General features: G+C 43.6%; 1 protein-coding gene across 4 annotated transcripts in view; it reads left to right on the forward strand.

Annotated features, from left to right (window-relative positions):
* The window catches only part of SEMA3D (semaphorin 3D), a 208,760-nt gene that overhangs the window by 17,263 nt on the left and 164,844 nt on the right, over positions 1–26,653 (forward strand). Inside the window, exon 1 of one of the 4 annotated variants that reach the window (XM_090041871.1) lies at positions 8,976–8,996. The exons of the other annotated variants lie outside the window; for them this stretch is intronic. The gene's annotated coding sequence lies outside the window, so the exon portion shown is untranslated. Of the gene's footprint in view, positions 1–8,975; positions 8,997–26,653 lie in introns of those variants that run through there. 4 annotated transcript variants of the gene reach the window in all.

Here is a 26,653-nt window from a genome sequence, read left to right on the forward strand (position 1 = left end):
TCATTATATTCTTAGGGGGAGGGACTGTCCTGGTCATCTCTGTAGTACAATAAGGTCCCACCCCTGATTGGGGCCTTTCATTACTTCCCCAATAACAAATGCTATGGAATAATACCTTAATGATGTAACATCCATCAAACAAACTATAGGTAGTTCTCCAGACCCAAGTGGTGTCTTAGCAGGAAACTAATCTGTTGTCTGATGATGACCGTTTCATGCAATTGCCTACCCAGATTTTTGTAGAGCTAAAAACCCATGAAAGATATGAGGCCGTGTGTGCGTGCGTGCGTGCATGCATGTTGGGGTGGGCAGGGGAAATCTATATTTATTGAAATTTGGGAAGTATTCCAGAGATGACTTACAAGTATGGAAAAGAATACATCTTCTGTGATGCCCGAGAGTTTATCAGGTTAGTTTTGGAGGTTTTCCAAGCTTTTAAAAACTTTTTTTTGGACTGAAGCAATTGCACTGAATAACAGTAAAGTGTTTTCCATGTATTTTTTTTTTATTGCACTGGGGTTTTGCAGCAGCTTCCTCTCTTCTTGCATAGCTTTGATTTTGTTCATGCAGCTCCACTAGGATCAGATTAAGCATTTATCTTGGTGACACACCAAGACATTTTGGAGGACTATAGTGACAATGCACAATGGAGCCGGTGGTTGGTCATAAATACTTAAAGGTACCTAGTGGCCCAGCTAGCCTTGGGGCCCCTCTTGTGCTACACACAAATATGTGGAAAAAGGCTGAGTTAAACTTGTTCTGAAAAACTTGCAATTTAAATAGATAGTACAGATGTATAAAGGAATCAAGAGGACAGTAGTATTCCCACTTTCTGAGTAGAAAACTGGGGCTATGTCTATGCTGCATCCTTCTTGTTCTGGATGAGGAATGGGCTCAAAATGTACTCTACCTGCTTGTGCTTTTCTGCACTCTTCACATTTGGAAATGCAGTAGTGAATCCACTGGGTGGACATAATCCACAGTTCCTCTCTGGCACCCTGAATCATGTTTCAAGAACTGAGTGAGGGAATGGCACATTTGTGGATTTGGTATTTTATGAGCAGGAGTAGGTGGGCAGCTCACAATCTCCCCCAAAATACTGGGGGCAGGGCTGACATACCTTAGAGGACAGGTAGTTCTTTCCTTTTTGCAGCTAACCATTGCTTTCCCATATGAGTTGATAAAATTGTAGATAGTGTTTTGGATTACTGATGAAATGTTCTCGTCAGTCTTATCATTTGGGGGACATCCTTATTTAGCAGCAGCAGTTTCTTAAAACTTTGAACATAGAGCTTTTGTGGAGTTGTGGTTTCAAGAGTTGCTGTGTTCCTTTAATTCTTTTCAACCCCATGCCTCCAAATGAGGAGCTACTACTAGGACTCTTGTGGCAGCTGATGCGTAGAAAGTAGCACCTCTGATAGGTTCCCACAAGCAGACCCATGTCCAAAACCTTTCCTGTTCACTTGGTTGCCAATGCTGTGAGCCAGGGAACTTGACAATGCAGTAGCCTCAGGCATACCAGGAAGACCATGTAGTTAAATTGCTTTACCGTATTTATAAAGTCTCTTCAATATTTTTCTGCTTCACAGTCTTTGATGAAATAGGCAAATATCACCAGCTCAAAGCTCAGTTACTGTCTTTGTTTTTCCTGCTGAGTAGGAGGTTGGGGTTTGAATAACTTCTGGACTCTAAACTACATGCAACAAGCTATTGAGTGGTAGAAGTGACATTCCCAGCCAGTCTAATGGGAGTGACTCATGAGCTCGCAATTCTCTAATATAAGATTGGAAGTTGATATCTGTAGCAGAAGCTTTGCATGCAACTACTGTTAGCTAAAATCCATGCTATGCAAGGAAGCTGACTGATGAAATGACATGCTGTGATCTTGGGCTGTTTTATTTAACATCTAAAACTACATTAATTGTATATGGTGCCTCCGGCAACTACGGGGGGCACCATGGTGGTGAGCAGCAACTGCCCACGCAGTCAGCGGCAACTGCCCACAGAAGCTGGCAGTGGCTTCGGCAGCAGTCAATCTTGGGGGGGGGGGCACATACCACCCTGTGCCCCACCTACATGTCACCTATGTTCCCAGTGCTGCCAGTTCCCCTTGCTCTTGACTTGCAGACCCCTGCCAACCCAGCCCTGCCAGTGGCCCTCACTCCTGACCTGCAGCCTCTGCCCCTCCCAGCCCTGCTGTCTGTGCAGCGTGTGCATGCACGCACACACACACGAGCAGTTGGCCAGGGCTGCGCACAGACCACATGACCCCCAACTGCTAATCACCTTGCTCTCTGCTCCCAGCCCCAATCAGTCAACCCAGGAAAGCAGAGGCAAAGCAAAAACTCGAACATCTGCTCACATTTCAAAAACCTGCCTGGACACAAGGGCGGGAGGCCAAAAAAGAGGACATGTCCAGGATAACCGAGACATATGGTAACTCTACTGGTAGGGGCATGGACGATGCCCCCTCCATGCCCAGGCAGCAGGGAGGCTGCCTCTTCCCTGCAGCCAGAACCAGCTGATGCACATGCATCAACTTGAAACAGCTTTCCTGCCATGGGGGTAGGGGGGTGAAGTTCCTGGTTGCCCCCTGGTTGGAAAGCTTGCCTTTGACACAACTTTGCAGCCCACCTTCCAGGAGGTTGGAATGCCTGTTGGCTCCCCCTTCTCACCATATTTTCCATTGCTGCAAATTCCCTGTGAATACATCTCCCTAGCCTTTCTTTGGCTGCTTGCTGCTGCACCATCTAATAAAAGATATCAGATTTACTCGAAGAACCTTGTCTGCCTCTCGTATGTAGCCTAGCACCTATTTGGGTTGTAGCAGCAACTTCAGGGTGCAACTAGGTTGAAGAAAGGGGGTTCTTGATTGTTTGCTTACTGGAACTGGAGGAGGAAGGCTTTTCTATGATCTTATATTTCTCTTCCAGCCATTATTCTAGTCTATTCTTGTCAATAGAAGGCATTGCTATGGATAGGCTTTCTTACAGGGAAATAAAGGAAAAAGTGACTGATCTAGGTTTTTACTTTGTAAGCAAAAGATCCTGGCCTTTTCTCTCAGTGTCAGGAACTCTTGTCCTTCCAAAGTGCTGAGCCCCTGGATAAACATTTACTGTATCTATGAGTGTGAGTTCATAGCCTGGATGAAAGTCAGGACCCCTCATCTCTCCCTGGGCTTCTTTTATTTTGAATTTCTTTATAAGCAGGGATTTGGACAAATGGTTTCATTCATTCTTCAGTAAAGTTTGTCACCAAACCTAAAAAGACAAATGTCCTTCGTTTCCAAAGAGTCGAAAACTCCTTTTAAATAAATGAAATAAAGAAAAGGACAGTCCTCTTCTTTTCTCAAAAAGTCTTAGAAGGATAAAAAAAACTGCTGCAAGGCAAGAAAGAGAGAGGCAATAACAATTACTCCCCATTCATTTAACTAATTCTTATGGGGGGGGGATTCCCAGTGCAGGAGGAGAGTAATACAATTAAAGAAAAATATCCTCAGGGTCTTTGGGGTAGGAAAGAGAAAAGAAATTGCAAAAGTTCTTTTCTCGTGGATTGTTAAAACAAAACTAACTTGTTGATGACAAATCTGTGCCATAAAAAGTTCCGAGTTCCCTTTCCTTCAAGCGGCATGACAAAGTTTAAGGGAGAAAAAGAAGAAAAACTCTTCCAAAGAACTGATTTAGCAACAGAAGCAGACCACCCTGTTTCAGGCAATATATATAGCTCTAGAGCTGAAAGAGGGGACCAGTTATGCTATTCCTTTTAATGGAATGAGGATTAGGCCCTACCCTTGAGCATCTGACTGGGGAGACCGAAAAGCAATGTGGCCCGTAATCTCGTGTGTGTCACAAGCAGTGATATTTTTTTTTTTAACTGCAGTCCACTTTGAGTACTGGAATGTGCACTCAGAGCAAACAGACATAGACAGAGTCCTATTTCAAAAACACACCTTGTGTTAAGGGTCTGCAAGACTGTATTTGCTTTCATTGCAGCACCTGCCAGCTTTGCTGTGTTTAAGAATCTGTCAACGGCTTCAAAAGAAAGGGATTCCATGGCAGGGGAAGTAAAAATGAGGAGGGGTTTTACCTTAGGACTGACCTTTTTAAAAATCAGATTCCAAAGCACACATCAGAATTTGTTTCAGCTCCCATATGGTTGCGTGAAACCCTTAAATTGTCTTTTATTTGTATTTATTTATTTTTTGCAGTTTCCATTTTCATTGTGGGTCTGCCACCTTACTGATGCTATTATTATTATTATTATTTTTTAACTTGGTGTGTAACCTTATTGTTTCCATTGAAACCACCCATGGAGAGGTATTGTAGGCCCAATGCAGTAGGCTCTGAACAGTGTCTTGAGACTTGGGTTCTGTTTCTGCTTCTGCCGGTGACCTAAAAAAAAACCGTCTTCAAATCTCTCTTTCTGTTTCCTGTCCCACCATCTGTCTTGTCTATTTAGACTGTAAGCTTTTTGGGGTAGGGGCTGACACTAATTACTGTCTTACAGTGCCCAACACATTATCAGGCCCTGACCTCAGTAGAACCCAGTGTGAATAAGGGTAGCCAAATCTGGTCTTCATTATATGCATTAGTGTATGCTCTTATTATAATTTTATCATCTAGGGGGAAAGCGAGGGTGTTTATTTAAGCAGCAACAACCACAAATTAATTCAAAATAACTTTAAGTCCTTAATAACTTTAGGCTAGTTACTGCTGCTGTTTTGAAGTCTTATTTCAAACCTTGCAGATTAAGCCTATTTCATTTTTTGTTTGGATGGAATAGTAAAGGGAACATTTAAAAGGAGGAAAAAATTCCACACAGCTTAGCCCAGTCTGAAGCAGTTGCCTGTTTTCCTGGATTTGAAACACTTTGCTAAGTGCAGCAGGGGAGGGCCAGCTATGGCAGTTTCCAGCCCATTTTTGGACTGCACATACAAAGCAGAGCCGAGAAACAGGCATTTGCATGTATGCTTATAGGTAGTTGATCCAATCCTCTGTTGTTGTTGTTTAGGACAGGTCTGATTTGGGGGGAGGGGGGGTTGTTTGTTTTTTGCTTTGTGGGTGCATGTAGGGTGTGGGGGGGAGAGGCATTTGTTCAAATCTTACTTGAAGAAGAAGAATAGAAAAGTAAGTAATTGTGGTGGGTAGTAAACAGAGCCCTAGGGTGATAATAGGATGCAATGAATAATCATCCCTCCATGTCGTTCTTGATATAGACTTGAACTCTGCTGAAGGGGTGTTATCTGCCGAGGTCAGGATTGTGACAAAGTGTAAGTTTGAAAGGGAAATCTGCTAGTGAGAGTGATACTCGCACCCGCTGAGTGATAAGCTGCTGACAGAATGGCACACTGATGTTTGAATTGCCTTCTCTTGTGACGGAAGTATGCCTCCGATCCCCTTGTGTATTGCCACCGCCAGCCTGCTTTGAAAGCTTACACTTACTTGCCACAGAGACAAAAATGAAAGGATTCCTGCTGAATCAACTTAACAGTACCTTGAGTCTTGAGCCAAAGGTAAAGCAGCCAGATTGATGTGAGCTGGAAGCATTCAGTGTGGTTTTCTTTCCCCCCAAAAGAAGTTCATAAACAATAATCATACCCAGATGGCAGCCCATTGTTATCACTGTCATTATTAGCATGTGTTTACTTTAACATTTTTCTAATGCCTTTTTATTAGGTCACTGTGTATATCTTAAATGTAGGGAACCGGGTCATGTAGGATAAAAAGTATGCATTTCTCATTTCAAAAGGAGGATAAACCAATAACAATGGCGAAAGCTCAGCATTCCACTAGTGTTTGACAAACTGAGGACATTATTTAATATGTGCAGGCAGATTATTTTAGAATTCCTGTTCCTATTTGTTTCCTTCCTATAGCTGAAGTCTTAAAAGCTACAGGCGGGGCCCCACAGGGAGAGAGTACCCTGATGAATACACTCTGTGCTCCTCCCAAAAAAACATCAGCCATAAAAGATGTTTTATTTAGATGCTAAAGGTTAGTCCTGTATGGCTATGAAGAGACTCTGTATAATGTGTGATCTTAAAAGAAAAGTTAATGATAGCCCTTTACTGTACCACTTGGTTTGCTTTGGTTACCTTTTAAAGGTTACCTTTGCTGTGAAAAAAGTCAGAAACCTGGCAGTGTTCAAGTAAAAGCACCAAGGGGATCTGACACCTGGTATGAGGTGCGAATGTGGGATCTGGTATTAGATCCCATCACACCGTATTGCTGGGGCAAAGGACTCAAAATCCTGGGTTCCCTGCTGCACTGGCAAGTGACAGCCTTTTCTCCCTGTGCCCCACCAGCTGGGAGCCCCATCAGCACATGGCGCACTCCCCTGGCTGGGATCCCCAATCAAGGGTCTTGAAAGGCTTCTGTGTGCTCTAGAGGTTGGGCACTGGCCACATGTTCAGTTAAAGGCATGATAGAAACCAGCCACAAAGATATTACCAATTTTTGTGCAATAACTTTGTGGGTTACTCCCCATTTTATCACACCATTAACTGATTGAACATGTGGCAAGGTCACTACTTAAGACATCATTAACCAGTTAATTGAGCCTTAAACATAATGTCCATCAGGGGCCTTAGGGTCGGATCCTATTGTACCTGTAAGTTGCCAAGGTGGACTTAGGTGCTTAAGTATTAACCTCTTCTACCCTGCTCAAGCCCCTTTAAGAGCATTAATGTTCCAGTTTTTGTGAGGAGTCATTTTCTTAGCCATAAGTCTCAAGTCAAAAACAATGGGGAGGCGAAGGACCCACTTTACCTTGCATTACTTGTTTTTTCAAGACCTTGAAACTTTGTTTAAATACCTAATAGGTGGAATAGAATCTGTCTTTAAAAAAGAGATGAGAATTTATTTACAATTTATAGTCTTAGCAAGAGAGTCAGTTGCCCCTAAATACCTGATGCCTTGCACTTCTGACTTTTAATTTCAGGATACTTTTCCATCAAGTATAAATATCCCCGTGCTATTTCCTGATGACTTCCTGTATCTGGTCAGGACAGTCTTATCTATCTAGTTCCATATCCTGTCATCGGTAATGGCCAGGACCATCAACCTAAGAGCATACAATGCACTTTGCAGTACGATAGTATATTATAACCTTTGAGAAGACATGGACAAGGTATGGACAACTTACCACACAGAATAATGGAGGCAGGGCTTTACCAAGCATCAGCTACTCTGTAATGACTGGCCATATGTGTGTTCTTACCCTATGGAAACTAAACCATACTAGGGTAGCCCTTAATAGAAGATGACTATGCTACTGTGGCAGTCTTCATTTATCCTAAAAAAGCATTCATGCAGGTAGTTATTGGGGAAGAAATGACTTCCATTAAGCCCTGTTGCCTTTCATTTCATGATAGACTGTTCATACTTCCAGGGGTCCAAGGGTGCATCTAAGGGAGATGCAATGGTGCAAATGCACCCTTCTTTGATTCCTGCTCCACCCAATGTTTAAAACCAACTACCTGGTCAGAGTAGCAGTATTATTTAGGCAATGCTGATGGAGTCAATTGAGTTCACGACTCATTATAATCCACCTGATACCTGCTAATAGCTCTTCAACCCACAGATGTTAATGCCCTTATCTCCTTTTAAATGGTCTTGGTGTTTCACTAATCAAACCTTCTGCAATTTTGCTCTCTGTTGGCTACTCCTGGTAATGTTTCTCTTCTCGTATGTCACAGCCTTATAGACATTAACTCAGGTGTAGAAATAACTGTCAGTGAAGTGTTGGATGGATGCACTGTCAAGATGTTCAAGGTGACTAAAGTTTGTTTTATGAATCTGAATCAGAGATGCACATGTGATTCTAATGACTACAAAACTAATGAAAAAACTACTTGTGTTTTTGCCAAGTGTGTTGTGGTTTTAAATTTAATATATAATATAACAAATTTAATGCATATTTCAATAAAGTTATATTTGTCTCTTTTTTCCTAGGCCTCAATAATATTAGAAAAGCTTCTAATTTTTTTTTTCTTTAACTGGGAAATATGTGGTGATATATCACACCATCTACACTTGCCACTCTTGAAAATTTTAGATTCACCCATGCATACGTCTGTATAGATGACCCACTCTAGATCCCCCTTTCCTACATTAAGCACACAGGTTATATTTACAAAAGGAGAAAATATAATTTATAGGAATAAGCCACAGGAGAACCAAGGGATATTTACCTACTCGTAGCCTGGTTGATTTGCAGATATCCTTTGCTAGAGGGAAAACAGAGACAGTCTTTTTTATTGCAAATTCCTAGCGAGTACCTTTTTACCAGGGTACCATGGGGAGCTTGTCTCTGTCCTCCAACTCCCTACCACACATGTGACTGTGATACACATTCAATCATGTGATCACAAAGTGCTTGTTCTACAGGATCTCTAGATCGTTCAGGATAGAGGATGGGGCAGAAGGCTGTAGGAAGAAAACTGATGTCCAATTGTTTTTAATGCATACTGAGAGAGAGAAGTTGACTGCATTCTGTTTCTAGCTGTGACACATTTACTACATGATGTGGGGCAAGATTTAATCTGAATGTGTGCATGCAAACCTACGCAACAGCTATAATTCTGTCATTTCCCACTGTAAGTGCTTGTCTTTGTTCTTATCATGCATTTTACGCAATTTTATCTGTGATTGGTTTATCATTGCTTTTATGTCCCTTCAAATTGGCACAAGAGGGAATGGTAAATGAGACTAAAATGTCACCATAATAACATGCACATGTAACAACTGTCTAATGTGTTTTTTATTCCCTAGTCCAAATGGAGTGTAAGTGCTTACTGCTGCTCCCAGCTGATGTCCTTTACCTCAAGGGTAGAGACCCATGTTTTTGTACTTATGGTTCATGATTAGTTCCAGCAGGTGATCCTTGTTGAAGGGAATTACACGCTACATAATGACTGTATTTTTGTTTCTTCAGTTCCAGATTGTGGTAATTGTTCAAGTTGTGCAAGAGCCCTTGAGAAGCTGTGAAGCAACTTGGTGAATACTATGTTTTCTTGCCTATAACCTACTCCCCTCAAACCCAGCTAGGTAAAATTGGGGTGTGCAATGCATTATACATGAGGAAAAAGGTTTTCAGTTGGTCCTGAAATGTTGTCTTTGGAAATATTTAGCTGAGAAGAGTAAAGTCAGGCCAGTAAACACAACAGTGAGTAGAAATTCTGGGAGTTTCTTTTTTTTTTGGTTGTTTTTTTTTTTTAATGAAAAGCTCTGTATTTTCACCCAACTGAATTAAAAATATATGCCCACGAAGTATTCTGTCTAGAGTATAATAAAAATATTAAGATGACTCAAAATGATGGGTAAATAAAGTAATTCTGTTGTTGTGTGCTTATATGCATTTATGCTGTAGGTCAGACACTTCCCTGGAGTAAATCTGTGCAACTTGTAATGAATTTCTGAAACAAATTATCCATTTTTTACCTAACTGTTTCTCACTGCTGAAGTATCGTTTCAGTGTTTCATTTTTAAGGAGGCTTGAATTAAAATGAAATCTATAGTCCAATAACAGTAACAATGCTGTTCTGTATTGTTGCCCTTACACAATACAACGTAGCTTACATAGTACTTTACTAACTGAAGCCTGAGCCTTTAAAAGAGACAAGCATGGGATCAACTTCTGGAAGGACTGGATGTATTCAAATCAGCTGGTCCAGACGATCTCTACCTTAGAGTACTGAGGGAATTGGCTGAGGTCATTGCAGGACCCCTGGCATGGCTTTATGAGCACTCGTGGTGCTCTGGTGTGGTGCCAGAGGACTGGAAAAGGGCCAGTGTGGTTCCCATCTGCAAAAAGGGGAGGAAGGAGGACCCAGGAAACTATAAGCTGGTTAGTCTTACCTCAATCCTGGGCAAGCTTTTTGAGAGAATTATTCTGGCACATATCCACAATGGGTCAGCAGGGGAGATTATGCTTAGGGCCAATCAACATGGGTTCATTAGCGGGAGGTCCTGTCAGACCAACCTGGTGGCCTTCTATGACCAGATCACCAAATCCTTAGATGCAGGGGTAGCAGTGGACATAGTCTTTCTGGACTTTTGGAAGGCCTTCAACATTGTCTCTCACCCTGGTCTCATTAAGAAACTGGGGGACTGTGGTGTCAACACCCATACAGTCAAATGGGTCACCAACTGGCTGGAGGGCCGCACCCAGAGAGTGGTAGTGGATGGGTCATTTTCAAGTTGGAGGGATGTGGGCAGTGGGGTCCCCCAGGGCTCAGTCTTTGGGCCTGTACTGTTCAACATCTTCATCGGTGACTTGGACAAGGGGGTGAAAAGCACTCTGTTCAAATTTGCTGATGACACTAAGATGTGGGGGGATGTGGGCACGCTAGAAGGGAGGAATAGGCTACAATCAGACCTAGACAGGTTACAGGGGTGGGCGGATGAGAATAGGATGGGATTCAACACAGACAAGTGCAAAGTGATGCACTTGGGGAGGAACAACCGGCACCATGCCTACAGACTGGGGTACTCCCTTCTTGCTAGTACAGAGGCAGCAAAGGATCTTGGAGTCATCATTGATGCCAAGATGAACATGGGGCGGCAGTGTGGGGTTGCAGTCAGGAAGGCCAACTGCACCTTGTCATGCATCCACAAATGCATCTCAAGCAGGTCCAAGGAAGTGATCCTTCCCCTCTATGCGACACTGGTCAGGCCGCAGCTGGAGTACTGCATCCAGTTCTGGGCGCCACAATTCAGGAGGGATGTGGACAATGTGGAGAGGATCCAGAGGTTACTTGCATGATCGGGGGCAGCAGGGCAGACCCTATGAGGAGAGGCTACGGGACCTGAACCTGTTCAGCCTCCACAAGAGAAGGCTGAGGGGGGATCTAGTTGCCTGTTACAAACTAGTCAGGGGGGACCAGCAGGTAGTCCCTGTTCCCCTGTGCACTACCAGGAGTGACCAGGTATAACAGTTACAAGCTGGCAGAGGGTAGATTTAGGCTAGATATCAGGAGGCGCTACTTCACTGTCGGGGGGGGGGGCTAGGATCTGGAACCAACTTCCAAGCAAAGTGGTGCTGGCTCCTACCCTCGGGGTCTTTAAGAGGAGGCTAGATGTACACCTTGCTGGGGTCATTTGATCCCAGTACTCTTTCCTGCATGGCAGGGGGTCAGACTCGATGATCTGCTCAGGTCCCTTCTGACCTTAGAAACTATAAAACTATGAATGGGGTAACATACATGAACCAAGAAATTCCCATGTGTGTTTGTAGGATTTATAGTTTTATGATGCACATTATTTAGGACTAGATGGTCTGCCTGTGTAACTAAATGCAGTTCTGGTAACTTCCATTGAATTTACCCCTTTACTTTGCCAAATAATTTGATGCTAGAAAGAAAGTATACTTTAAATTAGCTTATTATGTTGAATACATGTCCAGAGATAAATATTCCAGAACATGTCTATCTCACTTTGCAACGATCATTTATAATAATGTTTTTGCTCTCTGGAGAGTTCCTGTTTTGTCTTTCTAGGAGTAAAAATGTAATGTGATGTGCTTTTTGCAGTTTCTGCCTCCAATGGACTGAAGAAACTGCCAGTTTTCCTTATATTGGGCCTGCACTGTTCAACGTGGAATCTTAAAAAACAAACAAAAATGTTTGTTTATTTGAAGCAATTTTGCCAGTTTGAAGGCTATGTTTAGATACAGCTATAAATGGATATTTAACTGTTTTTATGACATTAGTATTGCATTTATTGGCTAATTGTGTTTAGCTGAGCTCTTTTCATGACATAACACTGCTTAACACAACAGATAAATATGTCTGTTATCCCCTGAGGCCATCCATGAAAAGATGTTGGTTGTTTCTCAAAATTAGCTTATGTATTAGCATCCTGTAATCAGTTCTCTCAGGGCATGTCTACACATGCTATTAATACGCTTTAAGCTTTCTGCGCATTAAAATGAGGTGCAGTAACCTTTCCCCGGGAGCACATCTATACATGTGCCCGTCAAGAGCAGTTCATTGCAAAGCTATTGCTGCTCTTCTCTGCCCCCTTATAACACCTAGAGTAGCTCCAGGCTCTTTTGGTTGCCAGCCCCAGGCTGGCAGTGGCACTGGGGTGAGCCTTGGGCTCTGGATGGTGGGTGGACCTGTCCCATCTCAGGGGGCACCTACTGCCAAGCCCTGCCCCCCAATTGGCTGGGGTTGGTGCTGTGAAACCATCCCCTGCCCTGGGCAGCTGCCTGCTTCCCAGCCCCACTCCAATTGACTGATTGGAGTGGGGGCTGAGAAGTAAGCACCTGCCCCCTGCTGCTTGGGTTGACTGAGACCAATGCCTACATGTGCACTACTGTGCAGTAGCTACTGCACAATAAATCTACTACTTGTATCTACAGGTAGTAGCCAGCTGTGCAACAAACTAATTTACTGTGCAGTGAATGCTGTGCATGTGTAGACAATGATGCTTTATTACTCAGTAGATTAGTCTAGTGCTCAGTAAAGCACACCCTCAGTGTAGCATCTATTTTCCACCTATAGCAAATGTACACCTATTCACCCTCTCAGGGTAGTAGTGTTGTCTCTGCCACATTCTTCAGCTTCTACCATATTTTCTTGTGTTTAGCATGACCTTGAACCTAACGCTCTTCCTAGTTTGGGGAGAAGGAAAAAAAAATCTTACTATGGATTACAGAAAAGTACCAGATGACTGGGGTCTCTGTAGCTGGGGGCTGTGCACTGGGGACTGGGATCCATGAGTTAGGGCCTGTTCCAGTGTGCCAGTGCTGGTGCTGTATGCTGGGTCTGACCTGTGCTCTAGCTTTGGAGTTTCAGGCAAAATCTGGAGCCATGTGATAGATCAGACTCAGACAGGTCTGTCCCCCAACCCTGCATGTTGTTCCAATCCAGGGTTTCCCATAGGTTCAGAAATGTGGTAGTGGGGAGGGAGACAAGTAGGGAGGGAGCAGTGGTAGTGTTAATTGCCATGACTCTTAGAGCCCTGACCATTAAAGCTCCCAGCTCCTCTGCCCCTCCCTTCCAAATTTCTGAATGCATAGAGGCTGCCTTCTTGATATAATGTATACCCCAATTTTCTCCAGGTGCTTTTTGGGGCAAAGTGTTGGTTATACCCAAAACAATCTGGCATTCACTGAGTTAATCCACAGCTTCTCAAGGAGCCTTTCAAAATCCAAACTAGAATTCCTTGAAATTGTCAGACTACTAAATTAGGACACTAACCTTGCTTAATTGAGGGAAATGGTTTTTTTTTGTAAAGAATTGTTAATTCTGTTTCGGGGGTGCACTGCATCAGATCTATATTGTCTGATGGCAAAAATAGAGGAAGGAAAACATTTACCTTCTCAGATGGTTGGTTGTCTTCCACTTTCAGTCCCTATGTTTGTAGATGTCCTTAGGGATTTGTAGATAACCAGCTGGGAGATGTATGCAGACCCTTTATAGGTGGCTAAGGTGAGTGTAAGTTTTGGACCCGCTGTGATGGAGTTACTTCTTTTTCTTAGTTAGGCCAGGCTTCCAGAAATGTGTAAGAAAATTCTGGTTAAGCATTTAATAGTTTGATATTAATAACATTCCTTATTTTGCTTTACTGCCTTATCTTCGTGCTTTTTTCAGGGAAGATTATTGAAAAACAATTGATGTCAGACCAGTTACACTTATACTTGGTTTCCAGAGATTTCATGGTCTGGTTTTCACTGCTGACGACTCAGTTTGGAAAAAAGAGGATGTGATGATTGTTAATTAGAGAGGAAAATAGGTGGATCTGTATAATCTGTTGACAGGTTGCTAACTCTCCATGAAATGTTGCTTCCTCCTAACATGGACCTCATATCTATCATTTCCTTGTTGCCTTCAGGCTCCATTGCTCTAATGTGCTTCATACTCTGATTTTTTCCTGCTTTACCAGTGGCAGAGAACAGCTTCTCATCTTCTGACCAGAGCATTCTGCAAGGAGCCCATTCACTTGTGCTTAAACCTTGTTCACTTCTCTGTGTCATTTAAGGTGCCTGTGATAATATAAAAGCTTTGCATGGTCTGGTTTCTAAGCTCTGTCACTGCCATGACACTTAAGATATTGCTGTCATCCATGGGTTGAACTCTACTTGACCAATGTCGGGGATTTCTCAACTGAGGCATCCTGTGGTACTCTGCCAGAGCCCAAAACTAATTAATACCAGAGTAGAATTCAAGACACATGTGTTTGGTTTAGCGTGTACTCTTTGTTTTTGAATTATGATTTTTTAAGCTTATTTTCTATTCCAAACAAGATGACAATGTGATTAATATTTCTTAAAGGAACAGCTTTTCTAATATTGGTATTTTGGGTAGCATTATCTTAGTGATGTTTTTAATTTGGTGAACATGGATATAGTTTCTCCAATAAAAGATATTTTGTAGAATAGTAATATTATAATATCCATGGCTAAGTACAGGCATTCCAGAAGCCTGAGGCAGAAGTGCTCAAACTTTTTTGAGCTTTACTGTTAAGCATCCAAAGTTAGATTGGGAGCCAGCAGAACATGTTAGCCCTTGGGGGAGGTTCAGAGACTGCCCGCACACCCTGAGTCCAGCAGATAGGGGTGGCTCTCGCACACCTCCCTGCTTGCACTGTGGGTTCCCTGGGCTGCCAAAGACTCCCAAATGGAGCTGAATGGCCAAGCCACCTCTGATTGGCTGTGATGTCCCCACCAGCTGCCCATCTGGACCTGATATGGTAGCACCTCATCATGGCATGCACCATCTTGGGCACAAGCCATCAGCCAGCCACCCTATATATGGCCACCCAATGTACTCTGCACCCACCGTGTATGTGTGTATTTTGGATGCCTGGGCCCTGTGTGTGTGCACATGCATGTCCTGGATGCCTGTATTCCCTTCCTGCTGATGCTGGGGGCCCTGGCCTTGGACAGGAGCAGGCTCTCTGGATCTTTGAAGGCCTGGACAAGTAGTTCTTCATCTTCATAGACCTGGAGCCCTCCCCAAATGAGTAGTAGAGCTGGAGGGCTTCAAGTGATACTGGGCCATGGGTCTCCAGCCCTGGGCTTCTCTGGCCCTGCATCCCAGGCAGTACTGCCCACACCCCAAGCTGGCCAGGCACCAGTCCCGTTTTCTTCTCCCTTTCCAGCTCCCCCCAGGGGCTCTCACCTGGGTTGCAGAGGGGGTGTAACATGAGGAAAAGATCTGCCATCTTTTAATCAAATGTTGAAGCTGCTAAACTTTTAGTGCGTTTATCAAACAAAACCCGTGGAAGGTTGCCTGCTCTGGAACTTGAAGCCTTTTCAGTTAACAGTGACAGAGTGGGGACAGCCCCTGGCTGCACTAGGTCGTTATGGAGTGGAGGGCAAGATAGGGGCAGGCAACCAATGGGGCTCAATTTAACAAACACGAAACCTTGGGGCAGCAGGATGAATGCTAAGCATGAAACTACCATTCTTGGGCTTAATTAAATGTTGCAGCTGCCAAACGTTTTTTGTTCATAGTAAAAAGAAATCGTGGAATGTTGTCTGCTCCAGGACTCGGACCGAAGCCCATGGGGCTGCCTGTCCTCACAGAGACTGTGCTGCTCCCTTGCAGTGGAATGAATGACTGGACTGGCTTGGCCCAGTGGGCTGGGGGGTGTTTCCCCAGCCTGCCTCATTTTAAGTATTCCTGCACCCTTCAGGGATTGGCCTGGAACCTCTTTGGGGCCCTAAGCTGAAGCTGGCGACTTCCAGCTGGGGGAGTGAGTTGGCCCTGGAAGGTGGGAAGCGTCAGTGCTGGCCCTGGCAGTGGGTCTTGGGCAGCCCTGGTACCTTTTACCTCTCCCAGTACTGTTCCCCAGAGTGGGCCCTGCTGGATGCCTTTATGGCTCCTTAGACCATAGGTCATGGGCTTCTATGTGTCAGATCTATTCCAGGACTCTCCTGCTCCCCAGCATCTCCAAATCAATGCACCATGTGGAGCGTTCCCCCACAGCTGCCATCTGGCCCCACCTGCTCTGTGGGATTCTTGGGCATGTCACCCTTGAGCAGGGCTGTCAATGCCAGGGAAAGGGTAGACAGCAGCTTGCCGCACCATTCCTGCCAAGAAGGGCACCAGTCTCCCCTTGTGGTGCTGATGCCACTCGGGGTGGGGGGGAGGGGGTTGTAGCTGCATCCCAGCTGGTCTTTGACCCTGCACATAAACACCTTATCCTGGTGCTGCAACTCTCTCAGTTCCTTACTGGTGTGGGTGATCTCCCTCAGAAAGTGGGTGGCTGTCTGTAGATCTTGTTTTTGGACCTTCATAGCACATTCCTGGGCCTAGATGGCTCAATCAAGTGCCACAGCAGTGTGGGTGTAAGAAATAGCTAACCTGTCCATTCCAACCCTCTACATCGAAGGTCCCATTTGTCCTCATTTTGCCAGCGCTGTCTACATGCGTCTCTGGCTGACCATTTTGGATCCAGGATTTGGGGCTCCAGAACTGGGCCTCCCATGCACAAATGTAGAGTCTGCAGATAAGGGAGACACGAGAGACCTATGGTGAGTCCCTGTCCACACTCTTTTCCCTGCCTGGGGCTGGAAGCTGCACAGCTGCTTACAGCCTGGCATTGACCGTACTGTGTAATGCATATAAGCACATTCAGGAGGTCAGTGAAGTCTCTACATGGGTATCTTCCTTAAGATGTGTAGCCAGCATGACATGGTGTGCCAATATCAAAGTGGTCAGAACAGATTATGTGCTCCTGTATAGTCCAGGAGCACATACTAAAAAGCTCAGCGCCAAACTTGCAGTGTGCAGAGACTCATAATAGGATGCACAGTTCGCACACATACATGTATTGCCTGCACTCTAGGGCAGGGGTTCCCAAACTGTGGTATATGTACCCCTGGGGTACACAAGGCATCTCTAGAGGATACATGGAAGAAATTGTGTAGTGGTGGATTTAATTTCCATTATAATAATAATTGGCATTTAAATATTACACTTTAAATATAAAAAGGAAGCTGGTAAATCTGGAAGGTGAAACTCAATAAAAAAGTTTGGGAACCTCTGCTCTAGGGCATTAGACAAGTGACATAAAAAGACAGACCCTAACCGCTTCCCTGTTGCTGGGTTTTTGGGCCCATGGAGAGCCTGATAGGCCTGGTACTGTGGCTGTGTGCATTGCATCACATTTAGATAAGGGGTGGGTTGAATGAGAATGAAATGATCATTCAGAGCAATCCAGTCCGAAATCTATTCCTACAGCATTTTGTACCAAAACTAAATGAGTGCCCCGTTGGGCACGACTTTGACAGAGAACCGTGAATCAAACTGAACAGACTGAGAACTGGATAGGGATGCTTCAAAACAACACTGTACAAGATGAACATCTTGGACAGCCCCCTGTGTGAATGTGGTGTCCAGCAAACAGCACAGCACTTAAAGTTGCGTTCTTTACAAATGCCCAGACGGGGTAGATGGATCCACATGCTGAGCGATAATACTAGACAGTGGCTCATAGCTGGCCAGAGGGAATGGGGGTGGGGGGATGGAAGCAGGAGGGGCTTCAATGACTCTTGTCATTGACAGTCTGGGGGCAAGGCCAGCCCAGCACTCAGGCAAACCAAATGAGCTTTGGTCTAGGAAGGGGGTGGTGAGCGGGGTGCCGCAAAGTCCAATGGGTTGCCTAAGTCACAATGGGATCTGGTACAGATGTTCATTACAGTGCTGTAATGCACAGCAGTGAAGTTTGATACAACATTGATCCCAGGATATCTTAGAGAGGGATCCACCATGTTTATAGCACTCTATATGCCCTGCCCGTCTGTTCGGTTAGGGCCCGCAGAGCACTTTCTGTGTGCTTACCAATGAGTGTAACTTCTGTACCTGGCTCCTCAAGCCTAACAAATTAAACCAATAAGGACACTAAGTTTAAAATCAATACAGCATTAAAGTATTGAGTTATCTCCTTTTGATTTTCTTGAGTCCCACTCGCACCCCTCCCAAAAAAATAAAGAGGTGTCATAGTTCTAATAAGCCTTAATTTTGATCGAAATTGTGTTTTTGAATTGTTCCTTTGTTGTAGTGCTGCTGGATTTCAAATTTAGAGCTCTTAAAATAAAATATCTAAGTACAGATATTAAAAAATTCAATATTGGACCACCACAGCCATTACTGGTTTGTCTACAGTTAACCATTTCATATCCTTTTGATCCCATTTGATCTCAGAGAGATAAATATCCAGCTTTCAGTAATCTCTTTTTGATAATGTTTTCCTTAATATTCCTATGCTAGAAGTGCCTCCATAGCAAAACCTGCAGTGACAATGCTTGAATTCTGAATTAATCAGATCTTTGAGTTGGTTTTCTGTCTGGCCTTTTTCAAGTAAATGTCTTGAGGGAGGTAATGTCCACAATTAAGTACAAAGAACATGTGGTTCAGCATGTATAACTCATGAAAATTATTGTGCAATATCAAAATAATCAAATAGTACGTTTTGTTTTGGTCCAAGAACAATACCTTTTTATTTCCTTTGTTCCCTGAGAGATTTATATTTCTGTGGAAATGTAAGTGATACCAGGGGCAGCAGCTTTCAAGTGCAGCTATAGATAATAGTAATGGAAATAGATATTTGAAGGAATTTTGATATTTCAGCCATGCTTTGACATCAGAAGGTTTCTTGTGAGAAATTATGCCAACAAAAATGCAGAAAACCATTGATTGGTGAATGCTGGGTATAGAAAGCCATAAGTCCTATAAAGCATGTTTTATTAACTTATAATAAAGTATAGGAACATAGTGAACCAGATCCTCAGGTTGTGTGAAGAACCATTATGCCACCTGGTCCAATTAGTTTATTAAACCAAAACAGATGTGCAACTTCTTTAATAATTGTAAAACTGCTTTTCTATTAGCAACCCCAGCATTAAGGAGAAGAGAGCCAAAGCAAGTAAGATGTGCAGCTTTGAGATTTAAGGGCTCGCATATCCCAACACACCTTTACCTAACAGGCAGCAAAATGTATACCTAATGTTTTCTTTCTGACATAAGGGAAATCTAAAATAAATGGTAATTTTATAGTATCAGTGAGCTTGGACAAGTCACTGTGAGGTTGATTCATCTCTAACATCCCATCTGCCCTCTGCTTTCCCTTCTCATCCCATCCACCCTTGGCTTTCAGGGCCTTCAGAAGGAATTGATGGCAGTCAGTAAAGTGAAGGATAATTTCTGCTAAGCCTCTGTAAAACTGACCCTATTGCAACAAAAAATCGTATTTTAAATAAATAACATATTGAAGTCTATAATTGAATCTTGAAAAAAATGACTGTAAAATTATGGTCTGTGGGGTTGCACATTCATTATAATACAGTGCTTCCTATATTGAAGTTGCCTGATTTACAAAGTGAAAGATACCATCTCTAAAAGGCACTTTCTCCAGATGGTCATCTGGGCTTTTATAGGAAAACTGGGTTCTTCCCATCTTCTTCATGAGCACCAATAGAAGATGTTCTCTAAGCTAAATTACAGTCCCTTAAATTGAACTACTGCAGGTTATGACATTAGTAACACCCTTGCAGCCCCTTTCAGAACTAGTTAAATAGTTACAGTCACTAGATTCCCAATCCTAAATTGCTGCCACTATGCAAATGTCATGTATTTGTACAGAGAGGAAGAAATGCTTTGGTTTTAAGATGTATAACTCTTGTGTAATTGTGTTTCTGAATCATTGTGGGTGAATGTTTTGGGGAGGAGCTTCCTTGAGGCTGAAATCTTAATATCAACAGTTTGATTTTTTTTTTTTCTTCTCCCTGAAAATAATCTAAATTATCTTTAAAAAAATCTGAGGCTTTACATAATTCAGTTTTAAAACTGCCATTATACCTAAGTTTATTGATGCCGTGAATTATTCCAACTAAGAATCTCATATTAATAGTTGCAACATTCAAGCTTTCACTCACTAGAAAATAATGTAACTTGACTGTTGTGGTTAATGTTACGCAATCTTGCCAGTTGAGCCTTGGTTTTGAAAACATAGTGGGTGGCTTAGATTCAGATCTCACAAACCCTGAAATCTGAGGAGTTTTGGATGTATGATTCTACTTAAACCATTTTCCATCATCATCTGTGAATCAAGGTTAAAGTATTCCAATTCCTAATGTGCCTGTTTTATGCAATTATGAAATGTTTGGCATCTACAAAAAGCTATACTAGCACAGAAAAAAGGACAAAATAAATGTGTTCTGAGGATTATTCCTTCAATTAAATATCTAACTGTAGTACTAGCAAGTTTTTTCGCCATCCTTAATTTGTGGTCTGCTTTACAGAAGAATTCATCCTGAATAGGAGCAATAGTTTGATTATGTGCTTTGCTGTATTGCAGACATTCATATTCCTCTTGATTTTAGGAGATACTACTTGTATTTTAAAACTGCAAAATCTAATCTGCATTGTTAGCTATTTGTAGTACACACAAATGAGGAACAACCTGTAAAATAGAGCTAACTGAAAAGCAGAATGTAATTTTATTTTTAATGGATTATTTTCACAAGAAATAATAATAATAAAATAATTGAATCTTTTCTGATAGTAGGTCACTAACAGTGGTGGTTTTCATGGGCTATCATATGAGATTGTCTCTAAAGACAGATATGTTGCTTTGAGCTTTAAAACATACTTGTAGCATATATTGAAATGGAGTTTGTGTTGACTGGTGCGTGAATAGATTCAGATTATAAATCCTACTGAGCCATTACTGAGGTAACCTGACCCACTGATTTCTTGAACATAAAACATCTTTAGTGTGTTTGGTGGGGTGTATACTAAGACCAGAAACAAAGAAAATGCCTTACCAAGTAGTTCTTCCAAGTGTGTTCCTTTGGCAACAACCATGGCAAGACCAGATGGTTCAGAAAAAATGTTAATCCTCCTGATTCTGTAATACAACCTACAAGGAGATACTTCGTACCAACCTGAACTAGGGATGTAAATACCAATTTAGAAATATCCATTTAACCTGTTGTAATTATAATAAATAAATGATTAATCAGTATGGCAACCCCTATCCTAGTTTCATAGTTTCAAAGTTTCTAGGCTCGGAAGGGACCTGAGCAGATCATCTAGTCCGACCCCCCGCCATGGCAGGAAAGAGTACTGGGGTCAAACGACCCCAGCAAGATGTGCATCTCACCTCCTCTTAAATACCCCGAGGGTAGGAGCCTGTACCACTTCTCTTGGAAGTTGGTTCCAGACCCTAGCTACCCTGAAGTAGCGCCTCCTGATATCTAACCTAAACCTACCCTCTGCCAGCTTGTGACCGTTATTCCTGGTCACTCCTGGCGGTGCTCAGGGAAACAGTGACTCCCCCAATGCCTGCTGGTCCCCCCTGACTAGTTTATAACAGGCCACAAGATCCCCCCTCAGCCTTCTTTTGGAGGTTGAACAGGTTCAGGTCCCATAGCCTCTCCTCATAGGGCCTGCCCTGCTGTCCCCTGATCATGCGAGTGGCCCTCCTCTGGCCCCTCTCCATGCTGTTGACATCCCTCTTGAAGTGTGGCGCCCAGACCTGGACACAGTACTCCAGCTGTGGCCTGACCAGTACCGCATTGAGGGGGAGGATCACCTCTTTGGACCTGCTCGAGATGCATCTGTGGATGCATAACAAGGTGCAGTTGGCCTTCCTAACTGCCTCTCCACACTGCTGGCCCATGTTCATCTTGGAGTCAATGATGACCCCCAGATCCTTTTCCACCTCCGTGCTGACGTGGGGAGTTCCCTAACCTGTAGGTATGGTGCTGGTTGTTCCTCCCCAGGTGCATCATCTTGCACTTGTCTATGTTGAAACCCATCCTATTCTCGTCCGCCCACCCTTGTAACCTGTCTAGGTCTGATTGTAGCCTGTTGCATCCTTCTAGCGTGCCCACATCCCCCCACATCTTAGTGTCATCAGCAAATTTGAACAGGGTGCTTTTTACCCCCTCGTCCAAATGACTGATGAAGATGTTGAACAGTGCGGGCCCGAGGACCGAGCCCTGTGGAACCCTGCTGCCCACGTCTTTCCAGGTTGAGAAGGATGACGTCCTTCCTGGCCTACATGGGCCTGTTTTGGGCTGGCTGGAGGGGCACTCTTGCCCAACCCAGCACCAGTGGGGTGCTTCTAGTCCCAAGGGGTGTGGGAGGGACTTGGGAGCTCCCCAGGGCCCCAACTCCCCAGAGCTCTGCCTCACGATGAGCTGGGTGGGCGGGCAGGTCCTCTGGAGGTGGGGTGTACCATGGGCCTGAGCTGCAGGCTCAGAGGAGCCACTCCATGTTGGTTACCTCCACTTTGCACCTGCCAGGCCCTGCAGCTACCATGGGCCTGGCTGGGGGGCATGCATGGGTGCCACCAGGAGCAACAACTGCAGCAACAGAAGGCATTGCATCCAGCCAGGCATACAGATGAGGATGGGCATGTGGGGCGGGGCTCCAACCTTTGGCAGGCAGGACATGGCCTCTGACTTCCACACTCCCCGGAGAGGAAGCTGAGTTGGTTTCCTTGTGGACAACAGAGTAGGGGGGAGGGAGTGGGGGAAGGAGGGACTAGTACTGAATAGCTAGGCTCCATGGACCCAGTTCAGCTGCTTGCAGCCTCCCAACTACCTGCCACAGGCAGCTCAGGCTCCATGGTGGGCAGCAGGTGCCTACCTAGAGCTTGAAATGCTCTTGGGAAGTGGTGGGGAGGCTGCAGGTGGCTGTACCAGGGTCTGCAGATGTAAGCTATAGGTACTAGTCCCCACCTCTCCCTTCTCACCTCCTCACTTCTCCCTCCTTCCCTCCTGCCTACCAGCCTTGCTGCCTTCCAGTTCCTGCTGGCACTCTGCATGGCTTCCCTTCTCAACTCCCCTACCAGACTGTCCGTGCCATGCTAAATAATGGCCAGTAAGCTATATCTGGTTATCACTCGGCTTATCAGTTAAAGAATTCAGGTTTTAGCCATTCACATCCCTAACCCATCCTATATTTATCATAGATAGCTGTGAAAGCATATACATCTCTCTGATTCAGTTAGTCTGTAAGTAGGCTTGGCAGAATTCAATTTTTATTTTAAAATAATTTTGGTGGGTAATACTGAGGTTTATTTTTAAACATTTGATTTTTTATAAATTTTAATTTTCAGGATAGTGTAAAATTAAGGGTGTGGGGAGCAGACAATTTATTGATAATAAATGTAAGTATTGTAGGACTGCTGCCAGCTGAGTGGCAGAGCTGCCATCAGTCCCGGCTCTGCTCACCCATAGGTCCCTTGTCCACTTTATCACTTCCTTTTCCTTTGTTCCAAGTCCCCTGGGGTTTCTGGGAGTTTCAGTCCAAACTACTGCTTCCCCTGTCATGACACACTCCATCAGCCATCATTTTTCTTAAGTCCTCTTTCTATGAATTTTGATGATTAATGATGGAAATATTTTTTCATTGGTCACTGAGTGTGACTGTTTTATCAACGTTTACTGATTAAAATTAAATCCTGCCAAGCCTGTCTATAAGGTACCCTTGTATCTGGTTCTCTATATTAATTTGCTTATGTCTGGCAATACAAGGCTCTGTAAGCATTAGGCCTCTAAAAATTATTTCATCATGTGCTACTGTAGTGCTTATATTCCTAGGGAAACAAACTTTCTAAACATCTTTTCTCTTGTGAAAGTGCAGCTTCTTTGGTTTATTTTTAAAATTATCTGACTTTTATTATAGAAAAATATAAACATGAATAGATGTCTGACTTTCTATATGTTGTTTGTCGTTTTAACAAGTCTCTATAACACCCTTTTCTAGTCCTATCCTTTCTAGACTAAATAGTTAGGGGGTGTATCTACATGTACATTAGTGCACCTTTTCTAATGCACATTCAATTTAGTACCTCTGGGCACTTTTACATATTCTCTGGGGGTGGAGGAGCAGCACTTTAATTAGAGCAGCTCTAATTAAAGCACTACAACATCTTATGTATTAGCATCCCGGCACTTAAAAATGGTGACAGGAGTGCTTAAACTAAACCTTATTCAACAAGCTTTAACTTCAAACACCCCTGCTACCATTTTCAAGTGCAGGGACACTGAGATGCAGGAGGCTGTAACACCGCAGCAGGTTCAGTTAAGTGAGTCTGCTCTTTTACATTGAAATCCCAGCGCATCGGAGCAGTCTCTGCATTTTTGTACACACCCTCTAATGTGAAGTACTAAATTAATGTGTATTAGGCTGTGCTAAGGTGCAGTAGTACATCTACATGCTTTTTAGTGATGCTTAATGCACAGTAGATTATTTTACCACACATTAGTGTAATGTCACCATTTTTATGAGACATTTTATGCACAGTAAAAGTGTCTACTGTGCAGTAAAGTGCATGTGTAGATGCACCCAGGATCTTAAAACATTCCTTGTGTTGAGCTGCTATTTTATTGAACTGGAATACACTTGATTTTTCTTATTTTAAAAATCAAGGCTGGGATGGGGACATTCTGATAAATAGGAGATGGATCAAAGAAGGAATTGTGAATAGTAGCAATGTACATGTTATTTTAGGGAATAGTCAATGAGGATGACTGCAGTGGCAGAGGGAACTCGGGATAGGCACATACAATACCATTCTTATTTTATCATTCAGGTGCTTAATCTAATAAAAACCAATGCATACACATCTCAGGGCATGGTGCATAATACATCATGTGACAAAATATACTGATACTCTTAGTTATTTTCCAGTCAAAATCAGTCATTGCCATTCCCAGAATCCATTGTGATTTTCTTTGTGTCCCTTAGTATGGTGGCATCAGTGTTTGGAGTAAATAATCATTGGACATATTATTAAATTATATTTTTGGTAAAATCCATTGAGATTCACATGTTTGTCTCACACCATAATGATGAAATAAATTAAAGGATTGAAGTCCTTTAGTGTCTAATACATACAAAGGATGAGGGGAGTTGGTAAAAACAAAAGTTTGGGGACAGAATATAAACCATTTCCTTGCTAATAAATATTGGAAATGAGAGACCGAACCCTTGGCTAACACGTCAGTCTTCTATAAGTAAAGGGAGAGGCAGCATTTTTTTGCAAACTAAGTTTTGTAGGCTTGACTCGGAGAACACAAAATGCTTTACTTAATGTTAAAAGGTGACCCAGTTTTATTATCCCAGCTGCCTGGACACAGGTTTGCAACCTCAGCATTAAGTTCTTCCTTTTGAGGTCTGCAAGGGATGGTTTTGCAATTTTTTGCTAACATTTCTCTCTTCCAACTTCTCTCTCCAGGGATCCATAATGATCATTGAGGGTAGATACAGACATTCAAAGAATTATGGGGAGATTACATTAAGGTAAAAATGGCTAAATTGGGATGGGGGGGTTGGGGAGCACATGGGGTCCATGGAGGGATTAGGAGGGAAAGTGGGGTCTATGAGGGTTTTTGGGGGCAGGCTAGGTCTGCAGGGAGAATTGGGGCAAGTGGGATTTGCAGGTGGCTTGGAGGGGTTGGGTCTGGGAGGGTTTGGCATTGTCAGAAGGGCTAGTAGGGAGCTTGGAGGGATGGAAGGGCGCTCTCATTCCCCCTCCCAATCAGGGGCTATTTTTAGCCCACTGATCCTCTGCCCCTACCACAAACCTACTTCCCCAATCCCACTCAACTCCAGTTGACTTTACTCCTGGCCTGGCCAATGCTGGTAAAACTGGTACCAGAAGTGGCTCGCAATATCCTGGGTTTTGTGGTCTTGTGCAGGGGTTGGCTGGTCTATGAGGGGTGTGGGGGTCCATCTGAGAGCTAGGAAAGGGGTTGAGGGGCTAAAAATATCTTGGTGCCAAGGGGGAGGTAGGAAATGCAGTGTCAGGGCTGGGATGCACTGGGAACTACACAGAAATTCTTTCTGGACCTGATCTAAGTTAGACTACCTCAGAGGTAGGGTTCACTTAGATTGGTTGGACATTGTTAGACTGATCTAAACTTTCTGAACTTCTGTATGATTAACACTTAGATCACTAGTTAGGTAAATCTAAGATCAGGTAAGGACATTACATATAAACTAGTATAAGTGATCAGAAAGTGGTCTAAACCTGCAACAGAATAGAAGTTGAGCACACGCAGACTGTTTTAAAAATGGTGGAACCTGGTCTAGGATAGACCTGGATGGATGTAGTAGCAGACTTAATTGTTTTTGGTTAGACTGGTCTATATAACTTCTGGACCAGATCCCATCCCAACTTAACTTAGGCTGCTGGCATCCCAGGCTGCTTTGTGGCCCTTCCTGCTAGCCCGTCCTTGCAGGGAGGTGTCCTGCAACTTGGCTGTACTCAGATGCTCTGAGCTGTCAGCTGTGGACGGAAGGGGGACAGGGAAGGGAGCATCTGTAGTTCAGTAGTTTTCTATCTTTATACAATGTCCCTTGGCATGGAGAGTCACTCTGCAGAAGGAAGGATTGGGCCCCTCTGACAAATTGCATATAGTTTGGGAGGCGGGGGAGAGGAGTGGTTGAAATCCTGGCATCTGTGTCCCTGCATGGCAGAGCCGCAAAGTGGGGGAGGAGGGAATGACCTCAGGCTGGGGGCTGACTGGCTAGGGACATGATTTATGAGGACAGGCTGAGGGGACTAGGTTTATTTGACATGCCTCTTCTGTGATTGAGGTAGGCCTTTTTTGTGGCTGAAAGGTCTGAGTTGTGAGCAGATACCTAAAATGCTGCTAGTTCAAGTCTGGGTGTGGGCAAGTG

This window comes from Crocodylus siamensis, chromosome 4 (genome assembly GCF_052110815.1).
Source record: "Crocodylus siamensis isolate JL-2025a chromosome 4, ASM5211081v1, whole genome shotgun sequence".
In the NCBI taxonomy this organism is placed as follows: domain Eukaryota; kingdom Metazoa; phylum Chordata; order Crocodylia; family Crocodylidae; genus Crocodylus; species Crocodylus siamensis.